This window comes from Rhamphochromis longiceps, linkage group LG5, assembly GCF_057381845.1.
Source record: "Rhamphochromis longiceps isolate RC_006_pf linkage group LG5, R_longiceps_female_GT1.1, whole genome shotgun sequence".
Lineage (NCBI taxonomy): Eukaryota > Metazoa > Chordata > Actinopteri > Cichliformes > Cichlidae > Rhamphochromis > Rhamphochromis longiceps.
The window spans coordinates 16,356,457-16,369,299 of NC_140561.1; the positions used below are offsets into that span (position 1 = coordinate 16,356,457).

Genomic DNA, 12,843 nt, shown 5'->3' on the forward strand with positions numbered 1-12,843 from the left:
AAAATATGCATAAAGCAGAGAGCATAAAAATAAATGCACGGCTTGTGTCATGAAAGTAACTTAAAAGATTAGCATGAATATTTTCTCAGTATTGCTGGCAGTTATTTGCTAGTAGTTTAGACTTGACAAATTCATAACATAGCAGCCCCAAGTTTCTGCAAGTGTCCCTGAACAAAGGGTTCAGGAATATTTTTACTTCCAGGAAATGAAGGTGACTTAGTTGCTTTAAGCCACAACAGCTATTAGACACAGTGAATCAATGTGCCAAACGTCTAGATCCAAACATTGGGTTTGAATTACATTTGAACTGCCACTGCAAACCAGTTAAATTAAACTTACTTGTCTAAATATGTATAAATACATTGATTTTGAGTTAAAAGTAATATATGAAGTTATATATTGTGTCAGATGCACACAAAAAATTGTAAATAACTAAGGTATTTAAATAAGATGTAATAAGATATAACTCAGCGGAAACAGCCTGAGGGACACTGACACAGGATCAGATTGTTTTAAGGCTGTGCCAATCCCAGATTAGACTCTGGTGGGTCTCCATAATTGAGGTTTTGCTGACACGTGACTACTGAACACATGGCAATAACTTGTTTGTCATTTTGGATGTATGTAAATCATGGTCATTATATCATTACAGCTATCAGTATCAGATGACAAACATCTACCTTACACCAGTAACATTATTTTTTATTTCAGAAGATTATTATTTTTTGTATTCGTTAAACCTACTGACTCACTGATACTCAAGCTCAAAACACATGTGCTCGTACTAAAATCCTTAAAACTTAACAAGGAGCCCTGTCACTACTGGCAGGGTATACTCTGGATGAGTTACCCGAGCATCACAGAGCTGACACAGAGAGACAGGCAAACATTCATACTCAGCTTTACATGTAAGGCTAGTTTGGAATCACCTGTTAGCCTTTAAATCATGTTTTTGAAATGTGGGAGGAAGCCAGAGTACATCAGCAGGAACATGGAGAACATTCAGACTCCACACAGAAAGGTCCCAGTCAGGCCACGAGATTCAATGTGATAGAAATGCATCGGTGACAATGCTAACATCCCAATTGTGCTCATGAGGAATCAAGCCACAGTCCACTGAGCAACGAGCAATCTGGAAGCATGGTTCCCTCAATGGACAGTCAGTAAATTTACTGTGTAGCAGCACAAGCTTTTCTATATTTTTGAAACTCGCAAAAGCAAAGGAGGCATAATTCGATGAGCTCTCATTTAATGGAGGCAATGAAGCTGCTGCCGGGAATTCTAGGGGAGAAGGAAAGGGGGGACTCATCTGTCCTGATGCAGGAACTGATCGGTGGCCTGACTGAACTGAATCACATTACAGTCATTTTTGCAGGGAACAACAGGAAGCTTGTTACTCATACATGATCCTCAGCTTAGTAATCAGCAGTGTGGGCAACACTGGCAGTCAGCATCTGCAGAATGTCTTCCTGCAGTCTCCTTTCAGTATTATAATATAACAGTTAGGGCTGAACGATTATGGAAAATAATCTAATTGCGATTTTTTTGCCCCAATATTGCGATTGCGATGCGATATGCGATTATTTTTTAAGGTCTTTGTCTTCTGTATTATTAAACAAAGACAAGCAATACATCATATAGTATGGCCAATACTATATTACATTAATTTTAAACTGTTCTTTCCTGGAAGACAGACCTCTGTTATGATGACATGAGGTGATGCATGAATTGATGACTGACATTTTTATTTAACTTCTTCAATCACAACAGTATATTTGAACATACACAATAGTTTATTTTTAGCTTACAAACATCTGAGCATAAAGTGCTGACAAGGAACCCTGGTGTAAACATTAAAATGAAAGTCAGTACAATGTGCAGATTGCAGAAATATACATAAAAAAAATCAGTGGCTTTACCACACTCAGTTTTTCGACATCTGTGAACTACTAGACAGTCATTCAATTAAAAAATAATATTAAATAAATAAAACTAATAAATAAAAAATACACACATCTTACTGATCTCTGCAGTCAGTAACATTACACATAAAGTGCAAACATAATAGCAATTGTATAAACACACACACAAACACGCCTTTAAAATTTAAAGGCGTGAAATTGGACGGTTCTGATTAGCGTCACCGCTGTCTCGGTGGAGTTTATTAAACTCGGCCGTCTGCTTCTTGCTATCTAAAATATAACCAGACACTGGTGTAAATTCTCGACTGTCTCATATTTCTGTTTAATAAGTTTTCTGTTTGACGTTTAGTCAGCTGTGTGAAAACCAAGGAGGAACCCACCCGGGGGATTAATAAAGTTTTATTTTATCTAATCTAATAACTTTAATCTCAGCCAAACCGATTTACTCACGAACAAACAAAACACTGAAAAAAGCCCAACAATAACATTTTTAGGTTGTCTAAGTGACTTATATATTACGTTTAACCCGAGCAGCGAAACTCCGCGGTGATCTGAAAATGATGTGCCGGGAGTTGTGCCGTTCTCGGCCGCATCAGTAACACTCGAGCTCCCGGCTAGCTGTCGAGCTGGTGGGTAGCAGACGCCTCTGAAAACGTCGAAGCACTTTTGCAAATATGGGATATCTTGATAAACCGAGCAGATATTTGATGTTTACACAACTACTTTCTCGCCTGAAAATATGTTAAAAGTTTATTTTGTGACCCAGAAAGATTAGTATGAGTAATTTTAAAACTTAGTAGCGGCCGCCATTGCTGGAAACTAGAGTTTGGCTGGGCCGCGCTATGAATTCTGGGATATGGTAGTAATTTGGACAGCCTTCGGCGCGTCGCTGTGACGTAATCGGTCTACAAATGCGGCCTCAGGAGGATGCAGCCCATGAATTTGGACATGTCCAGAGTATAATCGCAGCCTTTGCGGTTAGAAAATTGCACTTGATCATGTCGCGATATTATCGCAAATGCGATATATCGTTCAGCCCTAATAACAGTGTTTCTGATAATATACATTTTGCACTATATGTCAGATGTAGGGTAGCACAAGTAGCAGCAAATATCCCCCCACGCCCCCCCTATGCATACATCCAATTGTTGACACACTAGGCCAGGGGTCAGCAACCTTTAGCACCGACGCGATTTCAGCGCAAAAGAAAACACTGGGAGCCGCAAATACTTTTTGACATCTAAAATGAAGATAACACTGTATATATATATATTTACCTTTATGCTTTGTGTGAACAACTAAGGTGTGTTGCTTAAATCCATGAAGTGCTACAGAGAAAATTACATTTTATTTATGTAATTAACACATTTTGAACTCTTAAAGAAACATAATAAAAGGAAAGACTCGGAACTAAAATGATCCATGTAGCAAACAAAAACTGTTGTGAGCCGCCACCCTTATATTGCCTTTGGACTTTTGGAGCCTGGACCTGACTTTTAAAAAACAATTGGAAAAAAAGCACTATGCTGCTGAAAAATGAAAAATAGATATTTACAAAATTCTGCCTAAATATGTATTTTACCTGGTTAATGTATGTGGCGGGGCGTGGTTTGCAGCGCCGCTGCAGGGGAGGCGGACGCACCTGAGCGGCACCAGCAATCACGCCTCGCCGCCTTAATGTCTGTGCCATCTATGCTGTTGTGTTGGTATGTGTCGGGCTGTGAGCTTTAACACCGACTGTATACGTACAGCAACCGTGTGTGAAAAGTGGTCAATAAAGAGATGCTGAAAAGCGTGTTCATGGAAACATCGTCGAGTCTGCTGTGATATCTTTACAATGGGACTTCTGCTCCTGAACCTCTGCGCACAGCATCTGCAAATCGGGGCTGTGCGAAGTCAGTTTCATCTTTACACAGGACTGTAAGTTGTCATCTGTGAGGCGTGAGCGGTGTTTGTTTTTAACATAGTTCACGGCGGAGAACAGCTGCTGACATAACATGGATCCGAAGATCCATTATTGGCTTACCTGGGGTTGAAAGTCTCGATAAATGCACGGCGTTTCGGCGGGTACACCGGCTTCCGCAAGTGTGACGCTTATTTTGAGCGATGAAAAACTAATAGAATATAATTTTATATTTATATTTCAATATCACAAATATCTTCCAATTTAGAACTACAAGTTAAAAAAGAACTAGCATAAATAAAATACACTTCAGCTAATTACTTAAAAAAAAAATTTTTTTTCCCAAACCACGCGGAGCCGCACTAAAAGGACTAAAGAGCCGCATGCGGCTCCGGAGCCACAGGTTGCCGACCCCTGCCCTAGGCTGTCATCTAGTTGACCTATACCAAACCATAGCTTGATACAGTGACCTATGATCAAAATGCCTCTTTCTACCCCTGAGTTATACTGTTTAATAATGCAAGCAAGACAAGTTTGTTTTTTTCCAGAAAATTCTAAAATTGACCTTAAAAGCTTGACACATTAAAATGTCAAACCTTCATCATTTTCTCCCGTCTTATGACATTTCATGATCTTTTGCATTAATTACTATTCAGTTTATTCTTGTTTTTTGCTGTTTGACAGTTTCTGTTCAGTTTGAGTCCAAGTCAGTGTTTGTAAACCCTCCAAGTTCTGGTCGGAAAAAAAATCTTATCACACTGGTGCTAAGCATAATCATTACAGTTGCATTCGCCCTTTTGATCTGATGTATTGGGATGCCAACAACAGTTATTGGTCGTGTCCAAATTCATGGGCTGCATCCTCCTGAGGCCCCATTTGTAGACCGATTACGTCACAGCGACGTGCTGAAGGCTGTCCAAATTCGTAGACTCCTCCGAATGCAGCCGAAAAATGCGTACTCCTTTTTCCCGAATTTGAAGGATGGGTCGGGTGTGTCCTTCGTGGCCTACCATATCCCAGAATTCATAGCGCGGCCCAGCCAAACTCCAGTTTCCAACAATGGCGGCCCCTACTAAGTTTTAAAATTACTCATACTAATCTTTCTGGGTCACAAAATAAACTTTTAACATATTTTCAGTAGTAGCTGTGTAAACATCAAATATCTGCTCGGTTTATCAAGTTATCACATATTTGCAAAAGTGCTTCGACGTTTTCGGAGACGTCTGTTACCCACCAGCTCGACAGCTAGCCGGGAGCTCGAGTGTTACTGATGCGGCCGAGAACGGCACAACTCCCGGCACATCATTTTCAGATCACCGCGGAGTTTCGCTGCTCGGGTTAAACGTAATATATAAGTCACTTAGACAACCTAAAAATGTTATTGTTGGGCTTTTTTCAGTGTTTTGTTTGTTCGTGAGTAAATCGGTTTGGCTGAGATTAAAGTTATAAGATTAGATTAGATAAAATAAAACTTTATTAATCCCCTGGGTGGGTTCCTCCTTGGTTTTTACACAGCTGACTAAACATCAAACAGAAACTGATTAAACAGAAGTATGAGACAGTCGAGAATTTACGCCAGTGTCCTGTCATATTTTAGATAGCAAGGAGCAGACGGCTGAGTTTATTAAACTCCACCGAGATAGCGGTGACGCTAATCTGAAGGCTAGACCGTCCAATTTCACAGCCGTTTACTTCCGGCCTACCCGACCTTCTGAGGACCCGGACCACGTAGACCGCGAAGGGAGAGATTTCTGAAAAAATTCAAATGTACAGCTCTGCTGTCACTTCCAACATAAATGAAGACAGAAAACTAAACGGTACTGATGTTTATAGAGTTACTGAAGTTGGGCTAGCTGTTATTTAATGATGTGCTATGTGATCGCTAGCGACACAGCTATATTAACATAACATAAAGCTGGAGGATGAACGCTAACGTTTTTCCACTCGATAAAAGTTAATGTGAAGGTTCCCGATGGTTAGAGAAAAAAATGTAATCGCATGGCAGGATGCTGTAAACGGACCAAACTTCAGTCAGGAGAACAACTGAGTTCCTTCCAGAATACGAGGTTAGTCATTAATATACTGCAATAGCAATTCAACATTAACCCTTTAAGACCTACCATAGAACCAAGTCCTCCAGAGCTTATATTTTTTCATGTTGTAGTGCCATTTTTGGGAGCATTTCAAGTTGATATACATCAATACAACTATTATAGCCCAAATTTTAATAATATGTCTGCATTAAGTGCATAGTAATTACATAAATTGCAAAAAAGTGCAATAAACTACAAAAGAATTAAAAATCGTTTTTGTTTTTTTAACATATATTTCTAGTTAGAGAAATTTAAGAGGCTTATCCCTCAAAACTGTAAATACAAAAAAGTTGCACAAAATAGTTTCCCACCACAGGAAATTTATTTTAAGTGTCTTCATAGGGCGATCGTGGCTCAAGAGTTGGGAGTTCGCCTTGTAATCAGAAGGTTGCCAGTTCGAGCCCCGGCTTGGACAGTCTCGGTCGTTGTGTCCTTGGGCAAGACACTTCACCCGTTGCCTACTGGTGGTGGTCAGAGGGCCCGGTGGCGCCAGTGTCCGGCAGCCTCGCCTCTGTCAGTGCGCCCCAGGGCGGCTGTGGCTACAATGTAGCTTACCATCACCAATGTGTGTGTGAATGGGTGGATGACTGGATATGTAAAGCGCTTTGGGGTCCTTAGGGACTAGTAAAGCGCTATATAAATACAGGCCATTTACCATTTATAGTTTTATTTTTGAAATACACCAATTTTTATATACTGCAAGAAAAACGAAAATAAATATTATAATGCAAATTTGCAAAAAAACAGCATATGCATCAAAACAAACTATTTCCAGCAGTGCAATATGAGTCCTAAGCATCCCAGAAACGACACAGAAAGTCATAAAGTCAAACATAACTTTTAAAAACACCAGTATAGGCTCATAAGGCCCTGATGGTAAAAAAAAAAAATACATTTCCGCAAAATGAGGTTTCGGGCAGGACATGGCGGACATGCGATAGTTCGTGCTTATGGACGTAGGAAGTGCTACAAACAGCTGATCGGATCGGCAAAGCGTGTTTCTGGAATATTGTGTTTTTGTTGCTGCAAGTGCTTTTTATGCAGTTTTTGCAAAGCTATATGTGGAAGGAAACCGTGACCTAGGACAAGCTGATGGCATAAGATGTAAGTACAACTCCTCCGGTTTCATATGCAAAAAAATTATTGCACTAGCTTACGTGGTTGCAGTGCTACCGGGATTTAGCAATAGTTGCGCAAAACGAAGCGTGCCCGCTCCGACCGGCTTTAAAGGGTTAATGAATGCATGGTACGGAAGTGGAGGAAGCAAGAAGAATGAGTTGAATAAAGTTTGGCTTATCTGACTGTTTTATTTCACGTAATGTGCCTTATAATTCGGTGCGCCTTATAGTCTGAAAAATACGGCAAGTATTTCCATAATTTTGAAACTCACAAAAACAAAGTAATCCAAGTTCAGTGCTGCGTCTTTGTATCTACAATCCACAAAGGCTGAAAAAGTTCTATTACTCTTTTGAGTCGTTTTTAGGGTGTGATTTACAAATTAAGGCATTTTAGTACTTTATAAGTCTTCTTAATCAACAATTTCCCGTGAGGTTTCCTTCCCTCTGTGTTTGAATATCACCACTGAGACTCATTACCCTATTAAACTGCACTAAAGCAGGTAATGTGGATCTCCGCTAATAGGATTTCTGAGTCAGAGAAGATATTGACCTTGACAAGAAGGGATGCGCATTTCTGAGCATATTCATCCTGATATATTAGACCATATACATTTAGCAAATGTTTTGTCTCAAGTGACTCTTCTGAAAATAAACAGATTTCAGAGGCAGAAGTACATCTCATCTCTGGGGATGAAACAGCATTTCATTTTTGCTTTTTAGGTATCTAGCAACAAAGGATAGAAAAACGGAATGGTGCATGTCACAGTTACGATGTGATTGTGTGCAGCATATTAAAAGGCAGCAGGAAATGGGATGAAATAATCTGCATTCTCTGGAAGAGATAGTTTATATCCTATGTGTAGGACAGTAAGAGCCCTTTAATGCTAAAAATGATTTCCACGCTTGCTTCTTACTGTCTGCACACATAAGAGGCTTTTTAATAGCAAAGGATGAGCTCTTCATATTGCAAGTGCATAGAGAGACAAAACAGGAGTGGGAAAGTGAAGAGACAAAAGAAGTTTTACACTGGGATTGGGTAAAATTGCCACAGTCTTCCTGTTCTTGTGTGCAGACAACTAGGGCAGAGTAATGCATCAATCATGACTGTGCACTGCAGCCCCGCTCTCAACCCTACCTTCTCAGAGCGTGCTCAGTTTTGATCACAATGTTTCAGTACTGCAGTTGCACCCCTTTTCCTCCTTTCTTCACAAAGCCGTCATTGTTCATATTATTTCTTGTCAAATGCTGCTTGAATTGAAAAAAAGATTTGTGTGGTTAATTTTTTATCAGTGCACTTTTGGTACACATGTACGATACAAAAGCCTGTGTCGAATGCAAACTTTGGATCCAATTTCAACACCTCTAGCATGGCCTATTGTTAGTGTGATGTCTGCTATACCCTCTCATCCTCAACCCCAGGGAGACTCCCATCAGGGGTGTTATGGAATGGATTGAGAGAAGACCTGTGATTGGAGTTTCCTGTTATCTCCTTACCACAGCAACACAGCTGGCAGGACCACTGTTTCTGCAGGAAAGTGGCTGTATGTGTGAACATGTGTGCCGATGTGTTGGCCTGAAGAAGTGTCTGTTCATTTGCCTGTGAGTATAAATGTCAAGGGCCATATCTGCATACTAATGCATTTCTCTGTGTGTATGTGTGACGTGATATAAGAAAACATAAAGACTGCATCGTCTTTGTGTATGTTTTTAGGGGTATATACACTGAGTATATAAGAGCTAGTCAGCTTTTGGATATATGCTGTGTCCTAATCCTTCATTTAAATATGGACACAGTGTAAAACTTCCATTAAAATGTGACATTGCAGACACAATGCTAAATATTACAACTGCGGTTTCTCTATTTTCACGGTTTAACATTATTACATTACACAGTTATGCCAGATTTGTACTAAAAGTTGATATCTGTGGTCATTTTTGTCTCTATACTTACCCACTATATATATATATATATATATATATAAGGAAATAAACTGGTAGAAAAATAGGGCAAGCTGTTTCCCAGAGAATCAACAAGCTTAAATAGGCAGATAATTTAATTTATTTAACCAAAAATAAGAATGAGAAAAACCCTTCAAATTATAGACATTTCTAGAATAATGAGAAATGTTCCTTAGGATGAATTTCTTAGTTGATTAAATGTGGCAAAAACCCAAATAAACTGACTTATGTAAGAAGAGGAAAGCACGCAAGAAACAATCAGGATGTAATGGACAAGGTCAAAAATACAGTTTGAATCTAATTAAAATCATCTAATTTTAAACGCCATCAATATTTCAAACACTGTGCAACACACATAATATTGAATTTACACAATGTTTGGTGAGTGTGGCTAACCTTCTCTGCAGTTTTACATCAACTAACATGTTTGCAATGAATGTGACCCTAATAAATGAATGAATGAATGCCCAACTGTGCTGTTTTTATGAGACGTCTAAAATGTAACTCACTTTTCCACCTTGCTGGTTTACAACATCCTGGCACGGACACATGAGAGGCTGCTGACTTGCAATCCTAGTGAGAAAATATTATTATCCACCTTTGAGGGCTTCAGTTCTACAGAGTGTTTTATGGGTTCAACATAGTTCTCTGTTGGCACTGCATCGGCAGACAGCAGGGAACACCTGTTGCCAGAAAGAGGAAGTATCGAAAGGATGTGGTGCTGATCCTCCAGCCAACTCCACAGAGGAGCAAAGTTACAAAATACAAAGAGCTGAAGTGAAACCAAGTGTTAAAAACAATGAAAAATGTCCACTGTAGCTACTGTCTGTGCTTTTTTTATTTTTATAATCACTGATTTTTGTTATTGTTTGTTCTTCTATTACTGTCACTCTCTTTCCTGTTTCAGCCCACTTGTCAATCAATCGACATCTGACCCACACAGAGTTGAGCTAGGCGGTGTTGGCTTTCTGAAGCTCTGCATGGGAATGTTTGCATGGGTTGAAAGCCATCTCTGTAGGGTCCATAAGCAGTTACCTATTAAAACAGACACAACTGTCTGTTTTAATGATTGATGCTAATGCTAGCCACCCTGGCTTGGTAGGGAAAGATTTGTGTTCCCAGATTAGCTGTGAGTGGCTGCTGGCAGGTACACGGCTAAAGCCCCAACCACATAGGGCTAGAGATCAGTTAGAGACATACTGGTAAATACCGGTTGCTAGGAAAAATGTGTATTCCCTGATAGACTTTGATGGGTAACTGGAGGTTGCTGGAAATCGCTAGGTGAAATTGGTCAAAAATTGGTCATCTTTGAGATGGTGCTGAAAACTTCCTTGTGATTTCTTTGGTTGTTGCAGATTGCTGATGTTGCCCATAGAAGATGCTGATTTGTCTGCAAAACACTTGCCAGCTACTCACTAAATTGTAGTGAAACTGTGATGGGTATAGGACAAATAAGTAAAAAGTGGATCTTTTTGAAATTTGTTGGTTTCAGTGTAAGGCACAGCTTTTATTTTGAAGGAGAGTGCTCTCTGTTTCATTATAGCTTGGTGTTTAATTAGCAAATGTTTGCACATAAGCCAACATCTTTCATGTAAACAAAGGGAGACCTTGGCAATCCGCTAGCCCCTAAAGTAATCACAAAGAAGTTTTTGGTGTAGAATTCTCTCTGCTACCCATTTCACTCAGCGACAGCCAGCAGCCTCCAACAACTCCTCGCCAACCATTCAGGAAATACACAGGAGGTCGTCGAACAGTCTCTAGGGCCTAAGCTTATTACTCACGGTCTTCAGTAGTTGAATTTCTAGCCGCGGTTACAGTAAATGTGCCCCCAAAAAGCTGAATATTTACCACCATTAACACAAAGTCATTGACTAGCATATAAAGCATTTAGCTACTAATGACTTAGCTTTTCCCTCCAGAGTTAGCGAAGAAACAAAGCGTAAATGCTGAAAGCTGATTTTATAATTGCCTAGTAAACAAAATGCAAATGATGTGTCTGCTAATTCTCATAGTTTATAAGTGGGAAACATACTATATGATCGCCATTAAATAATACCAGATAGTCAACAGATTTTTGAACTGCCCCAAGCTGTCCACACAAAATAAATCATTACAATGTTTACAGGACAATATGACACAAACGCAATGCTTTTGCAGTGTCTTTGTTATCTAGTCTTGAGTCAAACCTTGAAACAAAAGACCACACTGGGTGCCACTCCTGTCAGCTAAGAACAGAAAACAGGCTGCATTTCACACCGGGTCATAATATGATACAAATGGGACGTTTTTGCAGTGCTTTTGTTGTGTGGGCCTCAGCTTGCTACAGCATGCTTTTAGAAGTGAATGCACTATGAAAGACCGCAGCATAGACTTCACCCTAAAATCCCATGTGTACAGCTGCGGTGCTTCTCTGAAAGTTACAGCTTCTTATCTTTTTCTGTAAGCAGCACTGAGCGACTATACTGCCTCAAGAACTGCTTCAAAGCGACAACAGCAGTTTCCAGGTATACAGAGTGCCAGTCTTGCAGGGCTTTAAATGGAAGCACCGAATCTCCTGGAAAACCCACTGTAAAGTCTCAAATCCTCATCCATTATTGATAGAGCCTTAAGCCTTCCATGCACTTGGGATGACAAACTAAAACCAAAGGCGGCGAGTCCGTAGCACCATACAGAGGGAAAGGGTATTGTTTGAAATTTGAATTTCAATCGTTTCTCCTGAGGAGTGTCATCCTTTGATGTCCCACCAGAATGTCTGCAAGGGATAGCAATTAGCTGCTAATAAATTAGTGTATGTCAGCGGCAAACTCTGTCCCTGATGGGTAGTGAGGTGAAGTGAGGGATAGGTTTGGGGTACAAGGTTATCACTCTGTGCATGCACGAGTGTTTGTGTACTCAATTATAACTTTCAGTCAGTTTAATTAATTTAAAAGCAACATTACCAGCGAAGCGCTGAGGTCAGCCAAGGGACTTACATTGGCAGCTCATTTCTCAGAAGCCTCGATCTGAGTTGGTGGAGCTCTTCTGGAAGATATACAAAGAAAAAGTGTTTCAACATTTCTGTCTGTTATGAACTCATATAATCATGTCATGCTTTCCTTGTTAAGTGACAAGAAAACCTAAGCTGTTTTGCGAAAGACACCCACACACACACACACACACACACACACACACACACACACACACACACACACATATTATACCCACGGGGAGCACACAGAGCTGAGGATAAGGCTTTGCCATGCAGCATTGCAAATCAGGACAAAATATACTGATTGTGAACCAGTGCCTGAGGGCAACTTGTATGCAGGCTCAGGCCAGCAAAGTAGCAAGCAGCTCCACCTTTTTGTCTCTGCTTTACGCCCGAGTGTCCTACTTTCGCTCTCTTTTGCCTCTCCCACACCTTGGAGGATATTACAAAGGCACAGAGTTGCTTTAGGACATTTCAATCATGGCAATCTCCCACTCATTCATATTCCTGTTGGTTTTATAACACCTGCAGTGTTACAGAAACTATGACAGCGTGGGATCACAAATTTTTTGACCCCAGGCCTTTCAAAGCAGTCCGTCCACTCACTGTTTTGTCCTATGTGGACTCTGTGATATAATAGACTCCACACAGAGGAGTATGATCAGTGCTTGGACAAAAAAAGTCTCTCTGTCGACAGCTTTCTTTTTAATTTCATGTTGCCTTAGTTAGGAAAAGAAGAGAAGGAGTTCAGGCTTCTCACCGGAAAGTACAAAAGGTCCACACTTTGACAAGTGCCATCAAAAATCCTGGGAGAACCACCCTCGAAGGTCAGGCATCAAACGGCATCCCAGAACTCTTATTTTGCATTATGGATTGAGCT

General features: G+C 40.2%; 1 protein-coding gene across 1 annotated transcript in view; it reads right to left on the bottom strand.

Moving 5' to 3' along the window:
* dlgap4b (discs, large (Drosophila) homolog-associated protein 4b) overlaps positions 1–12,843 on the bottom strand; it is a 140,179-nt gene that overhangs the window by 40,557 nt on the left and 86,779 nt on the right. Inside the window, exon 3 of the mRNA XM_085406139.1 lies at positions 11,935–12,016. The gene's annotated coding sequence lies outside the window, so the exon portion shown is untranslated. The remainder of the gene's footprint in view (positions 1–11,934; positions 12,017–12,843) is intronic.